Below are 20,814 nucleotides of genomic sequence, written 5' to 3'. Positions count from 1 at the left end.
CTTTGCAAGAATATTAGCTTGCCTTGGTAGTTCTCAAAATTCTCCACCTCCTCCTCCTGGTAGCAACCTTCTTCTTCCGTGTACTCTCCGGTGCTAGCGTCTAAATTTGAATACGAGTATAATTACTCACTAATTCAATGGCTATTCCATACATCTCATATAATCACACAAACTATTGTATGCACACAAATAATCTAATTAGGGTGCATGGGTTGTGTTGCTTGAGGAGAATTTACTTCTTTTTATTTAATATGTAAATGATAGTTTCCATAGGGTTCTTGAGAAATAATTTCCTCTCATTGAAATCTTCTTAAGATTTAATTTCTCAAACAATCATATATGAACTTATATTGACCTAAGTCAAACATTCATCATTATCATTTGAGAAAATGATTTAAATGAGGTAGACCACCTCATACCATTTAATAATGCTATATATGATTTAAATCTCCAAGTAATTCATATAAGTGAGTTTAGCCAGGGGTCCAAACATCACATGAATTCATTTGAGACAAGGTTTAAATGAAGTATAATACTTCATATTATTTACTTAATAGTTTTGGACAATATCAACTACATAAACTAGCCATATTGTCCATTAATTAAACTAGGGCATGATCATGCAAAGTGACCACACCATTTTCTTGCATAAACAATTAGTGTAAGTCCAATGTGAGCTATTGGAGTTGGAATTAACTTAATATCTATTTTGGTTGATTTTTAATAATTATTTGAATAGGGAAAAGTCCCTGCCTTCTTCTTTTTATCAGATTAATTCTACAACAAAACTTGACATGGGACCAGTGGCATTCTGTAGATCTTTTTACTCGCTTTCCAACAATATAAAATCATTGAATTTGGTTAAGCCAATTTAAATCTATGGATTTTCAAAGTTTGGGCAGTATTGAAATTATTTGGATTTGATTAAATGAAATTTGAATTACAGGGCCGGCGGGAAAATGAAACTGGGCTGATTTGAATTAAAACGGCCCAGTCCAGCCCAGCCACGGTCCACAGACGCGCGGCATGCTGACAGGGTGGGGTTCGCGCGTCAGCGACTCATCGCTACCGAATCGGTACGTTTTAAACAGAGGCGTTGGATTAGAAGCTCATCCAACGGTCGAGGTTCATCGTCTTCTCCGACGAGAACCCGACGTGCTGGCGGCGAGGGTAGGGGGTCGGAGAGCTCACCGTGGCTCCAGCTAGGGTAGGCAGTGTGCGTGGGGACGTGGTGGACGACGGCGAAGCGTCTGGTACCGGCGCAACTCCTGGAACGGCTCCAATCGACGGCGGCGACCTCCGGGTACTGGCGGCTCCGATCTCCAAATTGGAGCAGCTCCGGCGACAATCGAGTGAGTGGTGGGGTGGTGGAGAGGCAGTGAAGGGTGGTGAGTGCGGTGGTGTGCTTGGATTGCTCAGGGGAGTGCTCTATTTATAGAGACGCGAGGGTGCTGCGGGGCAGTGAAGAAGTCGACCATGGCGCGGCGGTTCTGGCGAGCTAGCGAGCTAGGCAAGGGCGCGGCGCTGTTCTGCGGTTCCTGGCGAAGCGTTTGGCGGCGACAGCGCGGTCGGGCGGTGGTTGGTTTGGTTGCGGTTCTTCCATGTTGAGCGCGTCTGCGGCGGGTTAGGGTTTCCTTCTCCGGCGACGGCGGGCACGGGTTGGCTTGGCGCGCGTGTCTGGCGCGTCCGCGGTGGCACGGTGGTGCTCAACCTGCTCGCAGGGGGTCCAGGGCTTGCGTGAGTGCGTGGGACGGCGCGTGTCCAGAGCTTGCCCACGTGCGACGCGAGCGGCATCCAGGGGCGACCAGTGCACGCGATCTCCGGCGACTCCACGGTGGCTACGGCGAGCTGGTGAGTGCTAGGCGGGATAGAGAGGCTTGGTGGCGATGCTGGACACCAGGGCCAGGTTGGGGAAGGAAGGAGGAGAGGGGGAGGTCGTCGGGTTGGCGACATGGCCAGCATGGCCATGTCCTAGCCTTGCTCCTCCTCTCCCTAGGGTTGCTATGCCTCATTGATGGTTAAAGGGGACCAGGGGACCATTTAGACTAGGTTTGATGTAGATTAGATGAGGTAGATCACTATTGCAAATAGTGTCAAATAGTTACATAGATGCTATTTGTGAATTTTGTTTAAATTTGATTCAATTCAAATGTTTGCAAGTTTTGAATTGTGAGTATTTCATTTAGTTAGAAATGACCAGAGGTGATGGAGTGTGGTGGTGGAATTGTTAGATTCCAAGTTTTGCAAATTTGGCTAAGTGTGAGATTGTTGCACTTAATAAAAAGTTGCAACTTTGGTTGAGCATAGCTAATGATCAAGAAAGAATTTGGCATGGTGATCTTTACAAAAAGTGCTCACCTTGATGTTGTCTTGGATGTGGTGCAAAGAGTTAGCAAGGTTTTGTTTGAGAAATTTGAATTGCAAGGGCTCAAAGTGGTGATCAGACTATAATTGGCACATTTGGCCATTATCATATGTGAGCAAGTTTTGTATTTGAAATCCATTTGATTTGTGATTCTTTGATTCCAAAAGTTGTAATAAGTGTTTAGTAACATTATTCAACTAATGGTGAAGACCAAATTGGTCTAGGGTCAAAATTTATAAAAATGCCATAGGGCATATGTGAGGGTTTTAGGGTTTTTCATTTATTTGATTTTCTTCCTCTTTTGGATTTATTTGGTTGGTGATCTTCTCATGATCACATTAGGGTTTTAGGGTTTAGCTTATACACATAATAACAATCATCATGGCATATCAATCAAATGCACAAGTCCTATGCATGGCACTATATGCAATTTAAAAAGTTTTTGTTGGTTTGAAATTTTGCTCTCTGGAATTCTTCTAACTTTCTTTTATTGAAATTTGGGATGTTACACCGATCTGGCGTAGGTGCGGCAGAGGCGTGGAGAAACAGTGTCAGAATACATTCAACGTTTCAGGACTGTCAAGAACCGATGTTATTCGGCTCGTTTGAATGATAAAGAAGCAGTTGAACTGGCAGTGCTGGGCCTCGCAGCGCCGATCAAGGATCTGGCTTTCCAAGCGGAATACAACTCACTGGCGCACATGACCCAGAAATTAACATTGTATGAGCAGCGTCACCCAGAGTTGTACCAAGACAAGTTCAAACGCCCGATAAGCCTGGTCGAGACAGAAGAAGTTGAGGACTCTGCAGAAGACCAGGAAGTAGCCGTAGCTGAATGGGCTCGGGGGGCAAATCCCGTGTCCTGCAAATGGGTGAAACAACAAGGTCCTGCAAAAGGGTTTGACTTTGATGTAAGCAAAGCTGAGCAGATATTCGATTTAGTGCTTAAGGAGAAACAGCTGAAGTTACCCGATGGCCATAAAATCCCTACGGTGCAAGAGATGAACGGAAGACCATACTGCAAGTGGCATCACTCGTTCACCCATATCACCAATGACTGCAAAGAGTTGCGTCGGCAAATCCAATTGGCGGTAGAACAAGGCCGTCTAATCTTTGGACAGTTTGCCATGAAAGTGGACACGCAACCGTTTCCTGGCGTCAACATGGTGGAACTCAGTCACTCCACGAGGCGTCAGCCAGATTTCTCGTTCGATATTAACATGGCAGGGCCTGTATACCACCCTGGCAGGGATAAAGAAGAGAGTAGTCGTTCTCGTGGCAAGGAAAAGGAGGAGGCCGGCCCACGCGACCGGCCCCGATATGATGACAGACAGTACGTCACCGAGGAACAAGTGAGAAACGTGCGGTATCAACGACCGCTCTCCGAGCATCTCCTCAACAAATATGAGCGCCAGTACGACCGACGCCGGCGGTACGACATGGATGACGGAAGATATCGTCGGTCTGACGTAGACAACAGAAAACATCGTCGGTATGATAGAGACGACGAAGGATATGAGCGCCGCGCTAAGGGAAAGTCGAGAGAGCAGGAAGACATGGACAGACACTAGGATTGTCCTTTCTTTAAGCACTGCTGGGATTCAGGCTTGAATCGATTGCCTACAATCGACAACAGCCCAGAGTGTAGATAGAAGAAGGAGGACACAGGTGATGTGTCAGTGTTCAAACGTCTAGGGCCTCTCCCATCGCAGAGCAGGCGAGCTGAGTCTTCTAGGGTGGAAGATCTCGAGGATTCAGAAGATGAAGAAGAAGAAGAAGAAGAAGAAGAAGAAGAAGAAGAAGAAGAAGAAGAAGAAGAAGAAGAAGAAGAAGAAGAAGAAGAAGAAGAAGAAGAAGATAGATAGATAGATACCACCGTCCAAGGTGGTGCCCTGATGGACTCAGTCACTCCCAAAAGCGTAGGGTGCAACGGCTACGTAGCTTGGAAGAAGCCGAGAGGCAATACCTGCACACGTTGAGGAAAGCGTGGCCCGATTTAGCCGTGAAAATTCAGCAAACTTTGGACGTAGAGAGTCGTCCACAGAAGAAAGAATGGCGCCCCAAACAAGTGAAAGCCGATGAGAAGGCATCGGCTGGCACAAATATGGTGTTTATACTTCCGTCGGAGTTTTGTGCTCCAAGAACCGAAGAAGCATCAGTAGCACAGTTCGAATGTGGCCCACGGCCAGTTATCTTTGAAAAGCCACAGGAGAAGAGCTACAAACATTTGAAGGCCCTGTATCTAAGAGGTTACATCAATGGGCAGCCTGTCAGCAAGATGTTGGTTGACACGGGAGCGGCAGTCAATATAATGTCGTACTCCATGCTACGGCGTTTGGGACGCTCTAAAGAAGATCTGATCAAAACCAATGTCACACTAAGCGACTTCAACGGCCAAGCATCAGAAACGCAGGGCGTTCTAAACGTGGATCTAACCATAGGCCGAAAAACCATCCCCACATCGTTCTTCATCGTCGACAGCAAAAGCACCTACGCTGTCCTGCTAGGGAGGGATTGGATTCACGCCAACTGCTGCATTCCATCCACAATGCACCAATGCCTGATACAGTGGGATGGAGATGAAGTGGAGGTCGTTCATGCAGTTGACTCGATTGAGATCTCAATAGCTGGCATGAATATTTGGGACGCGGAAGACCAAGGGACACTCTCTGGAGTCAGTTTGGACGGCTGTGAGCGCATCGAAGCTACAAAAAACGGGGTGAGGCTGGTCTTATCCAACGGCCTGACAGAGTAGCAGGTGCAAAGTCAACCGACGTACGTGGCAAGGCCGATCCCTGCGATCGGCCCCAAAAAATAAAAAGCAATGATCTTACCTCAAGCATGTCACGTAGTTATAGTAGGGAGATTCCCTCCCGTAGTAGAGCACAAATAGGGTGTAAACCTTCATTGAGTAATGCAATCAAAAAGGGGGCCGATTCCAGCAATCGGCCCAAATTAGCCTCTCCATACGTTTTGCCTGTGTTCAGCATTGATCTAGCAGGCGACGGAAAGCTAGGGTATGGGTTTACATCGGCTGGTGAGCTAGAAGAGATTGACATTGGTCCTGGGGATAAGCCACGACCAACATTTATCAGCAAAAAAGTTAGATCCGCGTCTGAGGGACCTGATGATAGCTTTGTTGAAAGAATACCCGGATTGTTTTGCTTGGGATTACACAGAGATGCCCGGGTTAGACAGGAGCATCATTGAGCATCGGCTCCCTCTCAAGAAAGGATTTCGGCCATTCCAGCAGCGAGCACGACAGATGAAGGCCGACATTTTAGAAGAAGTCAAGAAAGAGATCGAGAAAATGTTGACCGCCGGGTTCATCAGGCCATGCAGGTATGCTGAGTGGATTTCTAGTATCGTACCTGTGCAGAAAAAGGACGGCCGCTGGCGCGTCGCCATAGACTTTCGGGATCTCAATAGAGCCACGCCAAAAGATGAATATCCCATGCCGGTAGCAGAGACTTTGATCAATGCAGCTGCTGGTCATAAGGTTTTAAGCTTCATGGATGGCAATGCCGGCTACAACCAAATTTTTATGGCTCCGGAAGATATACACAAGATTGCATTCAGAGTGCCAGGTTCGGTCGGCTTGTTTGAATATGTAGTCATGACATTTGGACTGAAAAATGCCGGCGCAACATACCAAAGAGCCATGAATTACACTTTTCATGATCTGATCGGCAAGTTGGTGGAGATATACATCGATGACGTGGTAGTCAAGTCTGTTTCACTAGAAGGACACTTGGAGGACCTACGACGCATCCTGGACCGAACTAGAAAATTCGGACTAAGAATGAATCCAAAGAAGTGTGCTTTTGGTGTAACGGCCGGTCAATTCTTGGGTTTCTTGGTTCATGAACGCGTAATTGAGATCGGCTTGAAAAGTCAGGAGGCAGTGCAAACAATGCAGCCACCTACCACGAAGAAAGAACTCCAGTCTCTCATCGGCAAAATCAACTTCGTCAGAAGGTTCATTTCCAATCTGTCAGGGCGAATCGAGCCGTTCATGGGACTGGTAAAAATTAAATCTGATGAGGAGTTTCGCTGGGGGCAGAGCAACAGCAAGCGTTTGACGAGATTAAAGAGTATCTAACGAAGCCACCTGTGTTGGTTCCGCCCCAGCAAGACAGTGTCACACCCCAACTTTTGCAACCATGTTTAATTGTCCTTAGTGCAAAAATCAGGGGGAACAAAAACATTTTCTAAAAGCCAATTAGATGCTTTGCCTTGATCTATTTGTTATAATGAATTGCTTTGATCTATTGGTAGATGAATTGTCTTGAATTGTTTGTTGAGTTTTGTCTTGAGCTACCTCTAAGAACAACACCTCTAGTGGTTAGACAAACAACTCACCTAATAAAACACATGTGTGGCTTAGGAAAAATTGTTTTCCTCTTTACTACATTAAACCCTTCCACTTATGGCAACATGTTTGTGCCTCCTTAAAATTCATCTTTGTGGTATAACCTAGCTCAAACCATCCTTGATCCAAACTTGGGATCATCTACCCCCCCTTAATACATCCTTCTCTTATACCATAGTCAAAAAACCTGGACAATTCAAAATTTGGCTAAGTCCTAAATCTGTTTTCAGGTTCCATTTTGGAGCCCCTGGATTAAGCTACCCCTTGCCATCTAAGACAGTGCACTTGGTCCTAAACCTACCATATCTTGAGCACTTCCCAACTGTGTCCTTGCCTTGAACCAGACCACTCTTTTACCCACTTATCCTTGTTAATTTTGAGGGCAAGTCAATAATCTGTTTTGGTAGGCTTAAAAGATTCAAACTTTGACAGTTGATCTCTAAGCACCCACAGTTGTTATTGGCGACCTCAATGCATGGATCTCATCTATGCAACACCCTCTACAACTTCCACATCTTGCATGTTCCATTCTACTCTTGCAACTCTTATATTCACTTGATCTTGTACCCTATCCATTGTTGCACCTCCAGATCCCTTTTCCAACCCTTATACCTTGTTTTTCTTTGTTTGGGGTTCTAATATTCAACACCTTGGTGTGGAAATAATATCCACACTAGGAGATCATCACCTACCCTTGAGTTCATACCTTATAAAAATTTACTTTTCTTTCTCCCAAAATCCCTAAAACCCTAATGTTTTCCTCACCAAACTACTTCTAGTTTTATCAAACCTTTTCAAATAATTTTATCAAATAAAATAGGAAATGTGTGTGGCATTTTAGACCACCTTATTTCCACCCAAAAATAATTTATTTATAATTATTCTCTTGTTTTATTTTCTTTTTGACAAAAGTGCATGTTACATATACCATTTCTTGCTTTTCTCTTGCTATTCTTTAAATTTACAAATAACTATCTTGCTTAATAAAGTAAGTACATCTTCTTGAAATCTTATGCACTACCTAGCTTATCTCAACCCTTTTTAGAACAAATTTCTTTCTATTAAGCCATATGCATAAATAGTGATTCAAGTCAAATCCTTAGAGGTTCTAGTTCAAGTGACAATTCTTGGGGATCCAATGTACCTCTCCTACCTTCATACCATCATCACCCCTATCTACTAAGATCTTTCTTACATGGTCATTTACCCATCATTGGTCTTTATGTTCATCCCCATCTCTTTTCAAAAATCTATAAAATTCAACTTTGAAATTCACTTTTGAATTACATCACCACCCACACTACCTCTTGTGAGACCTACTTGATCACTTGCTTCACTTTGGCAAAGGATGAGCCGGCCATACCATGTATTGCATGCATGCATGTGTGTCCTACTCCTTCCTCTCTACACTCTCTAGTTTGGACAAACCACCCATTACCACTAGCCTAAACCTCACCCCCTCTCTTTTCTGGTCGACATGCTTGAGATGGTGGACATCTCTCTTTGTCATTTTGGGCATAGCAAAAGATTGGCAGCCTTGCCATGATTTGGGCATGTATGTGTGCCATGCACTCTCTCCTCCCTCCTCACATGACCGGCCACACCCGTTTGACACAAACCCGTGCACCCCCCCTTGGCCCGACCCCAACCCCTCCAAACCACCCCTGGACCCTTTCCTCTCTCCCTAACCAAGCCCACGCCAACCAGGCCGCTGGCCCAAAGGATGCCAACGTCCTCATAACCTAGCAGAACGTGGGCACGCTCTGGACTCCCTCGTTCGACCCCTGCCCTCTCCCGCTCGACCCTCCCTTCTCCCGCGCTGTCAGCTGATGCCAGCCCTATTGCGTCACCTCCCAGCACCACCCATACGTCACCACGCGCGCGCCCATTGGCCAGCGACACCGCACGCGCGCCCTCCCGTTGGCCACGGTCACCGCCCTCGCACCCCGCCCGCCTATAAAAGCTGTCCAGCCTCTCCCTTCTCCTCACACCCCACTCGACTCCCCTCACCACTCCCTCTCTCCACGCTCTGAGAGGAGCAGCGCCTCCCTGGCCCTGTCTGCCGGAGAGGAACCACAAGCCCGTGGTCACCGTGTGGGTGGCGGACGTACATGGCCGAGCACACGCCCCCGACGCCCTTCTCCTTTCCTCTCTGCCCCACCTCGTTCGCCCTCTTCTCCTCGACCTAAACACCCTCTTCTCGCCGCCCAGGTTCGCCGGTAACCGCCGCCGTGGTCGTCCACCCGGGAGAGGTCTGCGGAGAAGGAACCCTCGGGGCGGAGCTGCTGCGGACAAAGAAGGAGTTGCCGAGCTCGCCTTGGGGCCGCCCCGACGTGCCACCACCCTGCTCCGACCTCTCCGTCGCCCACCAGCCGCCGGTGAGCCCAAGCCGCCTGTCTCTGTTTCCCTGTCCGCCCCGCGTACGCGAGCTCGAGAGGATGGGGACGTCCCTCGTGTGTGCTGCATGGGCCAACGTGGCCTGTGTAGCCATGCAGATGGGCCCCGCCCTGGGCCCCTTCCCTCCCCTTTTTTTTGTCCCTCCACCTGGAAACACTCCTGGGCCGGCCCAATCTCCACATCCGCACGGCCCAGACCATTCCCGCCCATTTCCAGAATTTGAACATTTATGTTTTGTCTCTAAAACCAGTAGCACTAAAATGTGAATAACTCCAGTTTTACAAACTCAAATCGAGTGAAACAAATTGCATTAAATCCGAAATTTTATTACCTTTCCAATGCCACTGGACCCACATTTTTAGGATTTTGTACGATTCTTAAGGTATTAAACATGTTCACTGTTTATTGTTCAGTATTTGTAATTCCTAAAATGGTAGGATTAATATTTTTGGATGAATCCAATTGTGTTGACCTTGTTTTGTTACTGGACATCTAGGAAAAATACTTTTAGTCTCTGTTCAAGAAATTTTGTATCTGTTTGCAAGTATGTGTGTGTCACATGAAATATTGTACCAAAACTTTTGTTTATTTAAAATCTTTGACCAACTCTTTTTATAAAAAAATAGCCAAACTATGTTTTGTTCTTGCAAAACTAAACCGCTGCATCTTAAACTCAGTTCTATTGTTTGCTCAAGTTTTCTAAAGGTGTGGTATTTGGTTTACTCCCTATTTTGGTATAGTGTTATGTGAGCAAATTAAATTAGGAAAATTGATTTCTACTTCTCCAAAGGTGTTTGAAAATAAAATGTGAATGCTTTTGATGTCTAACCAATGCACTTGTATTCTTTGTGGTGTTATATACCAGGGTATAATTAATTTATGCCATGGTGATACCCAAAGAGGCAATTGATAATTGGTGAGGCTCTTATACCCTTATTAGGTGAATAAATTGGTTTTTCTAAAATCAAAACTCTTAGAGTTGTTTTGTAGTATCTATAAGACCTTAGTATGTTAGCCCTTAGTAGAGTGGTTGTCTATTGATTGTTACTTGTTGAATGTTGTTTTGTTGGTACAATGTGTTGATTGTGTTCTTTTTATATTTTCCGGCGATAGATGCGAACAATTCCGGAGAAGAAGAAGAAGTGGAACCGGACGAGGATTTTATTTATTTTGTTGGAATTATTATTTGATGGAGTTGAAGAAGTCTAGGGACAAACAAGTCAACCAAGGCAAGCCATCTTTTGATCTCTTGCTATTTATCCTTCTTGTTGTGCTCATTGCTCCATTATATACTTGGTTCCTTGTATCATGTGTGATTTTTGGTCCTCTACTCTATGCATACTTATTCCCAAGTATGTTGAACCCCTTGTTGATGCTATGCATACTTACTCCCAAGTATGTTGAACACCTTGTTGATGTTACGCATGCTTACCCTAAGCATGTATGCCCCCTTGACCACTTATATTGTCACCTTCTTAGTGGTATGATGATTAACATCTTGACCCTTGTTGAATCATCTTATTTATGATGTCCCTATGCATGCTTATCCTAAGTATGTATGATCCCCTTGACACCTCAATTATCATCTCCTTAGTGGTATGATGGCTAGCATCATGCCCTTGATGTATCTTAGTTCATCCATAAAACTATAGGTTGGGAACCCCCTTGGAAAAATACCTTGTTGAAAAGAATTTTTAATAACCTTGGGTGAGTTGGACTTACCCAAGCGTGTGTTTATGGAAGGAAAGGATCTTGGAAAAGATGGTTGGAAAGAAAATCTTGTTTTCAAAAACTTTGGCGTCTAAGTATTCACCCGTGACAATTAACCCGCGCAACCACATTACCCTGGAGTGGGACGGGGCTTAGCTCGTAGTTTGTTCTTCTTAGCATGGGACACCGCACAACTATACAAGGGTAAGGTTACCCCCGTGTCCGGGTTGTCGTAGGTGGAGACAATAGTATAACGGGAGGCCTTCGGGGCTGACCCGTCCGGAAGACACTATGGGTCTCCTGGCTTGGCGGTGGAGCCACGCTCAAAGTGAGGTGAGCTGCCACGGTGCCGGGGAGGTACATACTCCATAGGGTAGGATCCCGTGCTAAGACGAATAGGCGAAAGGCTATGTCCGAGTTTTTGTCATGGCATAGTTGATATGCGGGGATGATGCCCACATGATGAACTCGCGGATCTTGTGGGGAAAGTGTGCAAACTCTGCAGAGTTAAATCTATTCGAATAGCCGCGTCCGCGGTCATGGACGGTTGGAATGGCTGTTGCTTAGCCTAATGTGTTTTGGTTTTACAAAAGAGATTTGAGCAAATAAAGAAAAGGACTTTGTTTTGGAGTACCGGGATGGTACTGGAAAGTTGTGGTGACCATATGGAGATGGTCGGAAAGGAAACAAAATGGGTTTACCCTTCCTAGTGTTTTATGTTTTAGTCCCTCTTTTGAAGTATCTTCTTCATTAGAGATTTAGAGATGTCTTAGATGAATTCCTAAGTGTCCCCTTCAACCGTGAAGTCGGGATGCTTTCTCCACCAAAGAAGCTACTTCTCTTCTCCATGCTATTTCCACAAGAGAAACTATTTCTCTTATTCATGCTATTTCCACAAGAGAAATTAGCTCTTCGCTCTTGTCATATAGATTAGCACTTGTTATCTTGCACTCTTGCAAAGTACCTTCTTGATGGTTTGCGAGTACAATTCCAAATGTACTCACGGCTTTGTCCCTGGCTATTTACTTGGCCAGACTTGGAGGAATTCGACAGATGAAGAAGGAGTTGACGATGTCTATGCGAGCTAGGAACGTCTTCCCAGTCAGTTGCATGTAGGGTTATGGCAGATGACTTGGGTTCTACGCTGATTGAAGTGATTCCGCGACTCTGACGATTAGATTAGGCCCTTTGAGGCTATTATGTAAAGTTTGGTCATGTGACCTTATTGTAATTTTCTTATTCCATTTTGTAAAGGATGATGTAATTTGATATCAGTTCGGTTATGTGTTCACGGCGCACTGATCATGGGATCGTGAACTGTATACATAACAGGGTATTCCGGACAGTTAGTCTGGGGTCCCACAGACAGACTATTCTATATTTACTTGTCAGTAGCTGACACTTCCATCGCCTCAGTGGTGGTGCAAGTTTATGATGGTCTAGAGAGAGTCGCTTTCTACCTCAGCAGAAGGATGTCGGATGCAGAGACGAGGTACCCTGAGATTGAGAAGTTGTGCCTCTGCCTATTTTTTACCTGCACCAAGCTTCGTCACGTCTTGCTGTCAGCAGAAATTGTCATCATATGCAAGTCAGACGTCGTCAAACATATGCTGTCGGCTCCCGTGCTGAAAGGCTGACTCGGTAAGTGGATGTTTGCATTATCGGAGTTTGATCTCCGGTATCACCCTGCGAAGGCAGTCAAGGGACAAGCGTTGGCCGATCTTATTGCTGAACAGATTAACACTGATATAGCAGCACTGTCGGTACGTGCATGGGCCATGTTTTTCGATGGATCGGTTTGTGACGACGGTTGCGGCATCGGCATTCTACTCGTGTCGCCCCGGGGGGCAATATATTCCTTCTCCATCAGGCTATCTACCCCTTGCACCAACAATGTCGCTGAGTATGAAGCAATACGCAAGGGAATGGAGTTGCTGTTGGAAGCCGGGGCAGAAGCAGTGGAACTTTTTGGAGACTCAAAATTGGGGATTTCCCAACTCACGGAGGAATACAAGTGTGAGAGCGAGTCGCTCTTCCCATTATGGATGCAATGCCGTGAGTTGATGGCACAATTTAGGTACATAAACTTCAATTGGATCCCGAGGTCGCAAAATACCGAGGCAAACGATCTCGCACAGATGGCGTCAGGCTACAAGGACGTAGCAGAAGGAGCCGATGTTCAGGTACAGTTCCTGGAACCGGATGACTGGAGAGCCGATATCTTCAATTACTTGAAAGATCCGGCTCGGGGGGCACCTAAACGGATAAGATACAAGGCCATGAAATATGTCCTTATAGGAGATGACATGTTCTACAGGACTTTGGAAGGGTTACTTCTCAAATGCCTGGGACCAGCCGAGTCGAATCGGCTCTTACATGAGGTACACGAAGGCGCCTGTGGAACTCATCAATCGGCTCATAAGATGAAATGGCTGATCAGGCGATCGGGGTTTTATTGGCCTACTATGCTTGAGGATTGTTTTAAGTACTATAAAGGGTGTCAAGCGTGTCAGAGGTTTGGGAAAATTCAGATGGTACCCGCATCAGCAATGAACCCCATCATCAAGCCTTGGCCATTTCGAGGTTGGGGCATGGATATGATTGGCAAAATCAATCCTCCATCGAGCAAAGGCCATGAGTGGATTTTGGCCATTACAGATTACTTCACTAAATGGGTGGAGGCCGTCCCTATGAAGTCAGTGGCGTCGAAAGATGTTATCAATTTCGTGAAAGAACATTTCATTCATAGATTCGGGATTCCCCAGACTATCACGACCGATGGAGGTTCGGTCTTTATTTCTAATGAGTTTAGAAAGTTCTGCGACGACATGGGAATTAAGTTGATCCGATCGTCTCCATACTATGCTCAAGCAAATGGGCAAGCTGAAGCATCCAACCAGAGCCTTATCAAGCTGATTAAGAGGAAAGTCGACGAGCACCCTAGACGTTGGCATGAGGTGTTATCAGAAGCTTTGTGGCCTTATCGCATGTCATGTCATGGAGCAATAAAAACCTCGCCATACCATCTGGTCTATGGACAAGAAGCCGTGTTACCCTGGGAAATCACGGCTGGGTCGAGACGTATTACGTTTCAGAATGATTTAACAACTGAAGAATATGCAGCCCTGATGAGTGATAGCATTGAGGATCTAACGGAACTCAGACTTTGGTCGCTGGAGAATATTAAAGAGAACAAAGCCAAGGTAGCTCGCGCGTATAATAAGAAGGTGAGACCTAAGGATTTCCACGTTGGCGATCTAGTATGGGAAGTTGTATTGCCATTAGGGACTAAGGATAATATGTATGGTAAATGGTCTCCTAATTGGCATGGGCCATACAGAGTCGACCAAGTTTTGAAGGGTAATGCATACATGCTCGAGGAGCTGAGCGGCGTGAAATTCCCAGTAGCTGTCAATGGTCAGCATCTCAAGAAATATTTCCCAAGTATGTGGGATGACGGACAGTGAAATATGGGGGCCGATGCATGAAATCGGCCAGTAAAATACACATACAAAGCACAGCCGATGCACAGACATCGACTTTAGAAAAATACACAAAGCAACAGGACGCAAAGTACAGCCGATGCACAGACATCGACTTCAGACTAAAAAGCCGATGCACAGCCATCGACTCTAGAGGTACAAGCTGTTACATACATAGGCTCTACTGAAGGAATGCCTCGAAGGCACTGAGGGCATCAGCACGGACACGATCCACCTCGGCGATCTCGGCCTCATCATCGTCCTTGCCCGTCACCAGCTGTTTGTTCAGGGCACGTATTTCGGCCAGATCAGTCTTCAGTTCAGCTTTGAGGCCTTCTGCTTCCTCTTGGGAGCGGGAAATAAGAGCTTCCTTATCTTGGATAAGTTGTTTGGTTACCCGGACCCTCTCTTCAAGATCCTCCAGTTCCTTGCGCAAGGTCTCAAGTTCGGCGCTGCTGACAGAGGTGTCAGTTTTAGCGTCCAAGGCTGCCTTTTTCTCATTGAGCCGCTGACATTTGTCTGCAATATCGGCTTTCAGCGGGAGTTGGGCGTGGCGAAGTTCGATTCTCTGACGAGCCAGCTTCACCCTTGACCTATAGGCAGACAGAGTCACAACCGGCTAGAGTTTCACCTGCAACGTTACCGGGAGATGAGGCTGGATTTCTTCAAGAATGCTCTTCACTTCCTCGGGGTCTTCGACCAACGTCTCGATCGAGGAGGAAAGTAGGGCTTTGAGACGCTGGAATTGGCCAAGGATAGCACTGGGTCCTGGTTCATCGCATGCCGTAGAAGGAGCTGGTTCGATGGATTCAGGGTCGAACGTTAGCAAGCCTGAGAGGTCACAACCCTGACAAACAACAAGAACAGCGTCAGTATGCAGCAAAAGAGAAGGGTAGAGCCAAGGGAAAGGAGTGTACCTCTCCTAAGACCAGGGGGACAGCCGATGATGAGGTGATCGGCTCTTGCGTTTCTGCTTGGGGCTTGGCCAAGTTGGCAACCTTGCCAACGACACCTTTAGAAGTTGCTACATCCAGGTCTGTGGAAGGCATCAGTACTTCTTCAACTTCCCCACTAGAAGTGTCATTGGTCTGCAAAGGAAGTGGTTAGCCGATGCGAGCAGCAATGGGTTAGCATGAAATATGAGCCGAGGAGAGTGTGAGAGTAGTTACATTTGAAGCCTCTTGGTTTGATGAAGGGGCTTGCGGTTCGTTTCGAGCTCTTTTGATACATCCGCTCTTTGTGCGTAGACCGCCCTGCCTCACTTTGGTTGGAGCTTGGGGGCAGCAGGTTCAGGAACTGACCTTTTCTTGGAAGCCGATGATGACAAATCTGGCTGGCTCTGCGTGGTGGTTTTCTCAGAATTGCCCGGGCTCGAATCCCTTCGACTGGACTGTGTAATCCCTTCGACTGGACTGTGTCTCCTCGCTGGAGTTGTCTTCGGTGGAGGCCTATAAGAGAAGAGTTAGTAAGCCCCAGCATATTTACAGAAGCCCATAAGGGTAGATAAATCAGTCAAGGCATGGATCAGCTTACGTGCAGACTTTCTTGAGTTGGGGTAGGGTTTTGGCGCTTCAAGGTCTTCCTGGCAGCTACTTTCCTCACTGCTGTTCTTGCTTTGGTTGAGGCTCGGGGGGCAGCTGGCCCGGAAGACACTTTGCTCTTGGAAGCCGATTTTGGTGAAATCGGCTGGCTCTGCATCACAACCTTTTTCAAGGGTGGTGAGCTTTTGCAGAAGAGGACCACCGGAGCTGGTGGGAGGAATTTGAAGGGGGAGCCGTCATCATGTACAGGTTCTGGACCATCTTGTTGCTGCAAGGAGACAGAGCAAGGTTATAAAAATCATTGTAAGCCACTGCAAGAAAATTTGTGAGTGGTGGTACCTGTTCTGCAGGGATGTCATATTCAGCATCAAGTTGTTTCAGCAACGGTCCCAGAGCTCTCCTGAAGGCATGGGTCTTCCACATTGGCCACCAGCTCTCAAAACCATCAGTTGATGAGGTGAAAGAGAGGTTGTGAGGGACTGGGATGGCTAGAGCATCAAAGAAGGAATAACACCTCTGACCGGTGAGGACATCGAGCAAATCAGCTCTGCTTTCTGTCAGGTGGTGGAGGAAGAAGTGTGGAGACACCTGCCCAAGACCAAACTGCCGGGCTGCTACGACCGGCTGATAACACTCATAACCAGGTTTGATGATCCTGTTTGAGGTGCTCATGCCAACTGGAAGGAAGCAAGGACGGAGCATGATGGAATACAAGTGCCGGGTGCTGGGGTCATCGGCAAAGCTGTCTAGCCTGAAGGAGACTGGATTTTCAAAATTTCCAGATTCAGTGTAAGGAAAGAACAGAGGATTGTCCAGGCCTTGGAAGAAAATTCTGAACCACTCTGATGCTTCCTTAGGGATCAGTTTACTACCTGGAAGGCTATATAAAGCTTGGCCGTAGCTAGTGCATCGGATTTGCTTCCCATTGGTATCTGGAAAGGTGCAGGTGGCCAAAGGTGGGAAGTTTGGGATGTGGTTCTAGAAGTACAGCTGAGCCCATAGCTGAATAAACCACCAGGGACCTCCTGTTTTGACTGTCTTTTGGGAAAACAAATTGACAGACATCAGTTGGAGATATCGATAGACTTCTCCAAGGAACAGTTTGCCGATGCCAAGTTGGGTGCCTCTAGCAAGTTCATAGGCCAAGGAAAGATAATTCTTGGTTGGGGAAAGTGAAGGGCCACAAAATATGAAGTGTTCCAGCCAGAAATTTAGGAAGGCCGTGTGTTCTTTCTCTGTTACAGGGCCTTTGTTTTTCATGTGGCGTCTAAGGTAGGCACCCCAGTTTGTGCACTCTGTTTTGGAGGAGAGTTTGAAAGGATACTGTGGCGGTTCTGCTCTGCCACGACGTGACCCGACGAAGAAAAAACAGAGTGGTTTTGGAATTATTGTTGCCAAAACCAGGGGGGCATGTGTTATCGCCAGATTTTAACCAAGTCAGGAGGTGGGCCGCGATTGAGATGAGCTTAGAGGATATGCACGTAAAATATTTCTGAATCGGCCTTTTATGAGAGTTTGGGCTAGATTGCCCGTGTATCTGTACATTATGGTAGATTTAGAATTAAGAGATAGAGTTTAGTTCGTACGGAGTTAGGTTTATTCCAAAAGTAGAAAGTCCACGGACTATAAATATGTACCTAGGGTTATTGAGAAAGGAGGATGATCACGTTCACAACAAACCAATCTAGGCGCATCGCCACCCCTTGTTTCGAGGGTTTCTTCCGGGTAAGCGCCATGCTGCCCAGATCGCATCTAGCGATCTGAGCAGCATCTTGTTTATTCGTTGTTTGTGTTGCTCGTACTGAAGCCTTGTTGATGGCGAGTAACACCATTATCATGGATATGTTAGGGCTAGCATCGATACTTTTCTAGTATATTTGCTTAGTTATGCCGCCCCTGGATATCTAGCTGCCCTTGCACCTATCTTAGGTGTAAGGGCAGCATCTTGCTTAGTCTTTATTTAGTAGATTCGATCTGTTATGGTTGTTCCTTGTTCTTCAAGGATTAGTTTGATATCCACATGGTTAGGCCTTGCAAACGGGTTGAATGATCCAGTAGTGCGTAAGGTACGGTTTGCTGATCCTAGAGGAGATGTTCCGAGAATCAACTCTATGTTGGTTTTTAGGCCTTTGCTAGGGCTGGTTTTCTGTTATCTTTCGTATCTGCCAGGCTCAACTACGTGTAGGATGTTCCGGTTATGTGGTGAAGACCCTAGATCGTCGTAGATCGTGTTAACTTAGTATTGATCAAGCAGGACCACCATGTTATCGTAGATCCAATACGAATCATGGGTGGATCGGCTCCTTGAGCCGATTCACAGGATAACCTGAGAGCCGATCGAGGCTCGAATTTAATGTTTACGTGTCTGCCATGCAGGAAATTAATCGAAGCAATCCATCACCTTCCTGACCAGGTATAGGTCAGGTGGCATGCCCTCGCACCAGCTAGGACGTGTGCCGGAGTTTTGCGGGCCGTTGCCCGAGGGACCAGGGCCCACCAGCAGTTCTGGGAGCCTCCCGGCTCTTCGTGTTGCTCGTCGCTGCTCGCCGGTGGGTTTTGGCAGGCAACAGTACTTTATTGGGACTTTGTGTTTCTCCAAGGCCCACCACATGACATTCCGAGGTATCTTATCATAGGCCTTCTCCAAATCAATGAACACCATATGAAGGTCCTTCTTTTGCTCCCTGTATCTCTCCATTAGTTGTCGTACCAGGAAGATGGCTTCCATGGTAGACCTCCCAAGCATGAAACCAAATTGGTTTTTGGTCACGCTTGTCAACCTTCTTAAGCGGTGCTCAATGACTCTCTCCCATAGCTTCATAGTATGGCTCATCAGCTTGATTCCACGGTAATTAGTACAACTTTGAACATCCCCCTTGTTCTTGAAGATTGGTACTAAAATACTCCGCCTCCATTCTTCGGGCATCTTGTTTGACCGAAAAATGAGGTTGAAAAGCTTAGTTAGCCATACAATCGCTACGTCTCCAAGGCCTCTCCACGCCTCGATGGGGATACCATCAGGACCCATCGCCTTGCCGCCTTTCATCCTCCTTAACGCCTCCTTAACCTTAGACTCCTGGATACGTAGCACAAAGCACATGCTGGTATCATCAAAGGAGTCGTCTAGCTCAATGGTAGAGCTCTCAGCCTCTCCATTGTAAATGTTGTCAAAGTACTCCTGCCATCTACGCTTGATCGCCTCATCCTTCACAAGAAGCTGATCATCTCCGTCCTTGATGCATTTGACTTTGTTGACATCCCTCGTCTTCCTCTCCCTAAACTTGGCCATCTTATAGATGTCCCTTTCGCCTTCCTTCGTGTTTAAACGTTGGTAGAGGTCCTCATACGCCCGACCCCTTGCTTCACTCACCGCCCGCTTTGCAGCCTTCTTCGCCACTTGTACTTCTCCATGTTAGCTGCACTCCTGTCCAGATATAGGCATCTGAAACAGTCCTTTTTCTCCCTAATAATCTTCTGGACCTCATCATTCCACCACCAGGTATCCTTAGCTTCCCTTCTACTTCCCTTAGTCACCCCAAACTCCTCTACAACGACCTTCCGCAAGCAGGTCGCCATACTCGTCCACATCATGTTTGCATCGCCTCCTTCCTCCCAAGGGCCCTCCTTAATAACCCTCTCCCTGAAAGCCTGGGATGCCTCACCCTTGAGCTTCCACCACTTTGTTCTAGCGACTTTGGCGCGCTTACCCCACTGGACACGGATCCTAAAGCGAAAGTCAGCAACCACCAGCTTATGTTGAGGGACAACACTCTCTCCAGGTATCACCTTACAATCAATGCAAGCGCGTCTGTCCTCTCTTCTAGAGAGGACAAAATCAATCTGGCTAGAGTGTAGACCGCTACTGAACGTCACTAGATGGGATTCTCTCTTCCTAAAGAGGGTGTTAGCTACGACCATGTCATAGGCTAGAGCGAAGCTCAGGACATCTTCTCCTTCTTGGTTCCTGACGCCATAGCCAAAGCCCCCATGCACCCTTTCAAAACCTGTGTTAGATGTACCCACATGGCCATTGAGGTCTCCTCCTATGAAGAGCTTCTCACCAATAGGTACCCTCCTAACCAAGTCCTCCAGGCCTTCCCAAAACTCCCTCTTGGTGCTCTCATTGTGGCCTACTTGTGGGGCATACGCGCTGATAACATTGAGGACTAAGTCCCCAACAACCAGCTTGACAAGGATCATCCGGTCCCCTTGCCTCTTGACGTCCACAACTCCATCCCTGAGGCTCTTATTGACCAAGATGCCTACTCCATTTTTGTTTGAAGTTGTCCCCGTGTACCACAACTTGAAACCGGTATCCTCCACCTCCTTCGCCTTCTGTCCCTTCCACTTGGGCTCTTGGACACATAGGACATCAACACGCCTCCTCCGCTGTATCAACTAACTCCCGTAACTTACCCGTCAGGGACCCTACGTTCCAGCTACCTAAGCGTATCCTCCTAGGCTCGGCTAACTTCCTTACCCTCCGCACGCGTCGAGTCAAATGCGGAGATCCTTGCTCATTTTTCACTACACCGGGGCGTCGGTGCAGCGCGCCACTAAGGATGCGGCGACCCGACCCTTGCTCACTTATCACCGTATCCAGATCAAGATACGGCGCGCCACCAAGGGGGTGACGGCCCGGCCCTTGCCCATTTGACACCACACCCGGGTTCCGATGTGGCGCATCGCTAAGAGGGTTACGCCCCAACGAGGTTCCTTTGGGTTTCATCTCCATAAGAGTGGCTGGGTTTTTTACGTTGTCTCGCCTCGCCTATCACAACCCTCCTCCTTTACCCGGGCTTGGGACCGGCTATGTTGAGACAACATAGGCGGAGTTGAAAACTTCCTCCACACCAAACTCAAAACAACTCATTAGAGGGTTACTGCATAATCAAAATTCACATGTTCAGAGGTGACATAATCATTCTTAACACTTATGGACATTGC

At 46.9% G+C, this 20,814-nt stretch overlaps 1 pseudogene; it reads right to left on the bottom strand.

The window, feature by feature from the left end:
* LOC139833735 (uncharacterized) overlaps positions 1-20,596 on the bottom strand; it is a 43,394-nt pseudogene extending 22,798 nt beyond the window's left edge.
* Between the last annotated feature and the right edge of the window lie 218 nt (positions 20,597-20,814).

Source organism: Lolium perenne, chromosome 7 (assembly GCF_019359855.2).
Source record: "Lolium perenne isolate Kyuss_39 chromosome 7, Kyuss_2.0, whole genome shotgun sequence".
Classification (NCBI taxonomy): Eukaryota; Viridiplantae; Streptophyta; class Magnoliopsida; order Poales; family Poaceae; genus Lolium; species Lolium perenne.
The sequence above is the reverse complement of the archived record's forward strand: the minus strand, read 5'-3'. Positions and strand labels throughout refer to the sequence as shown.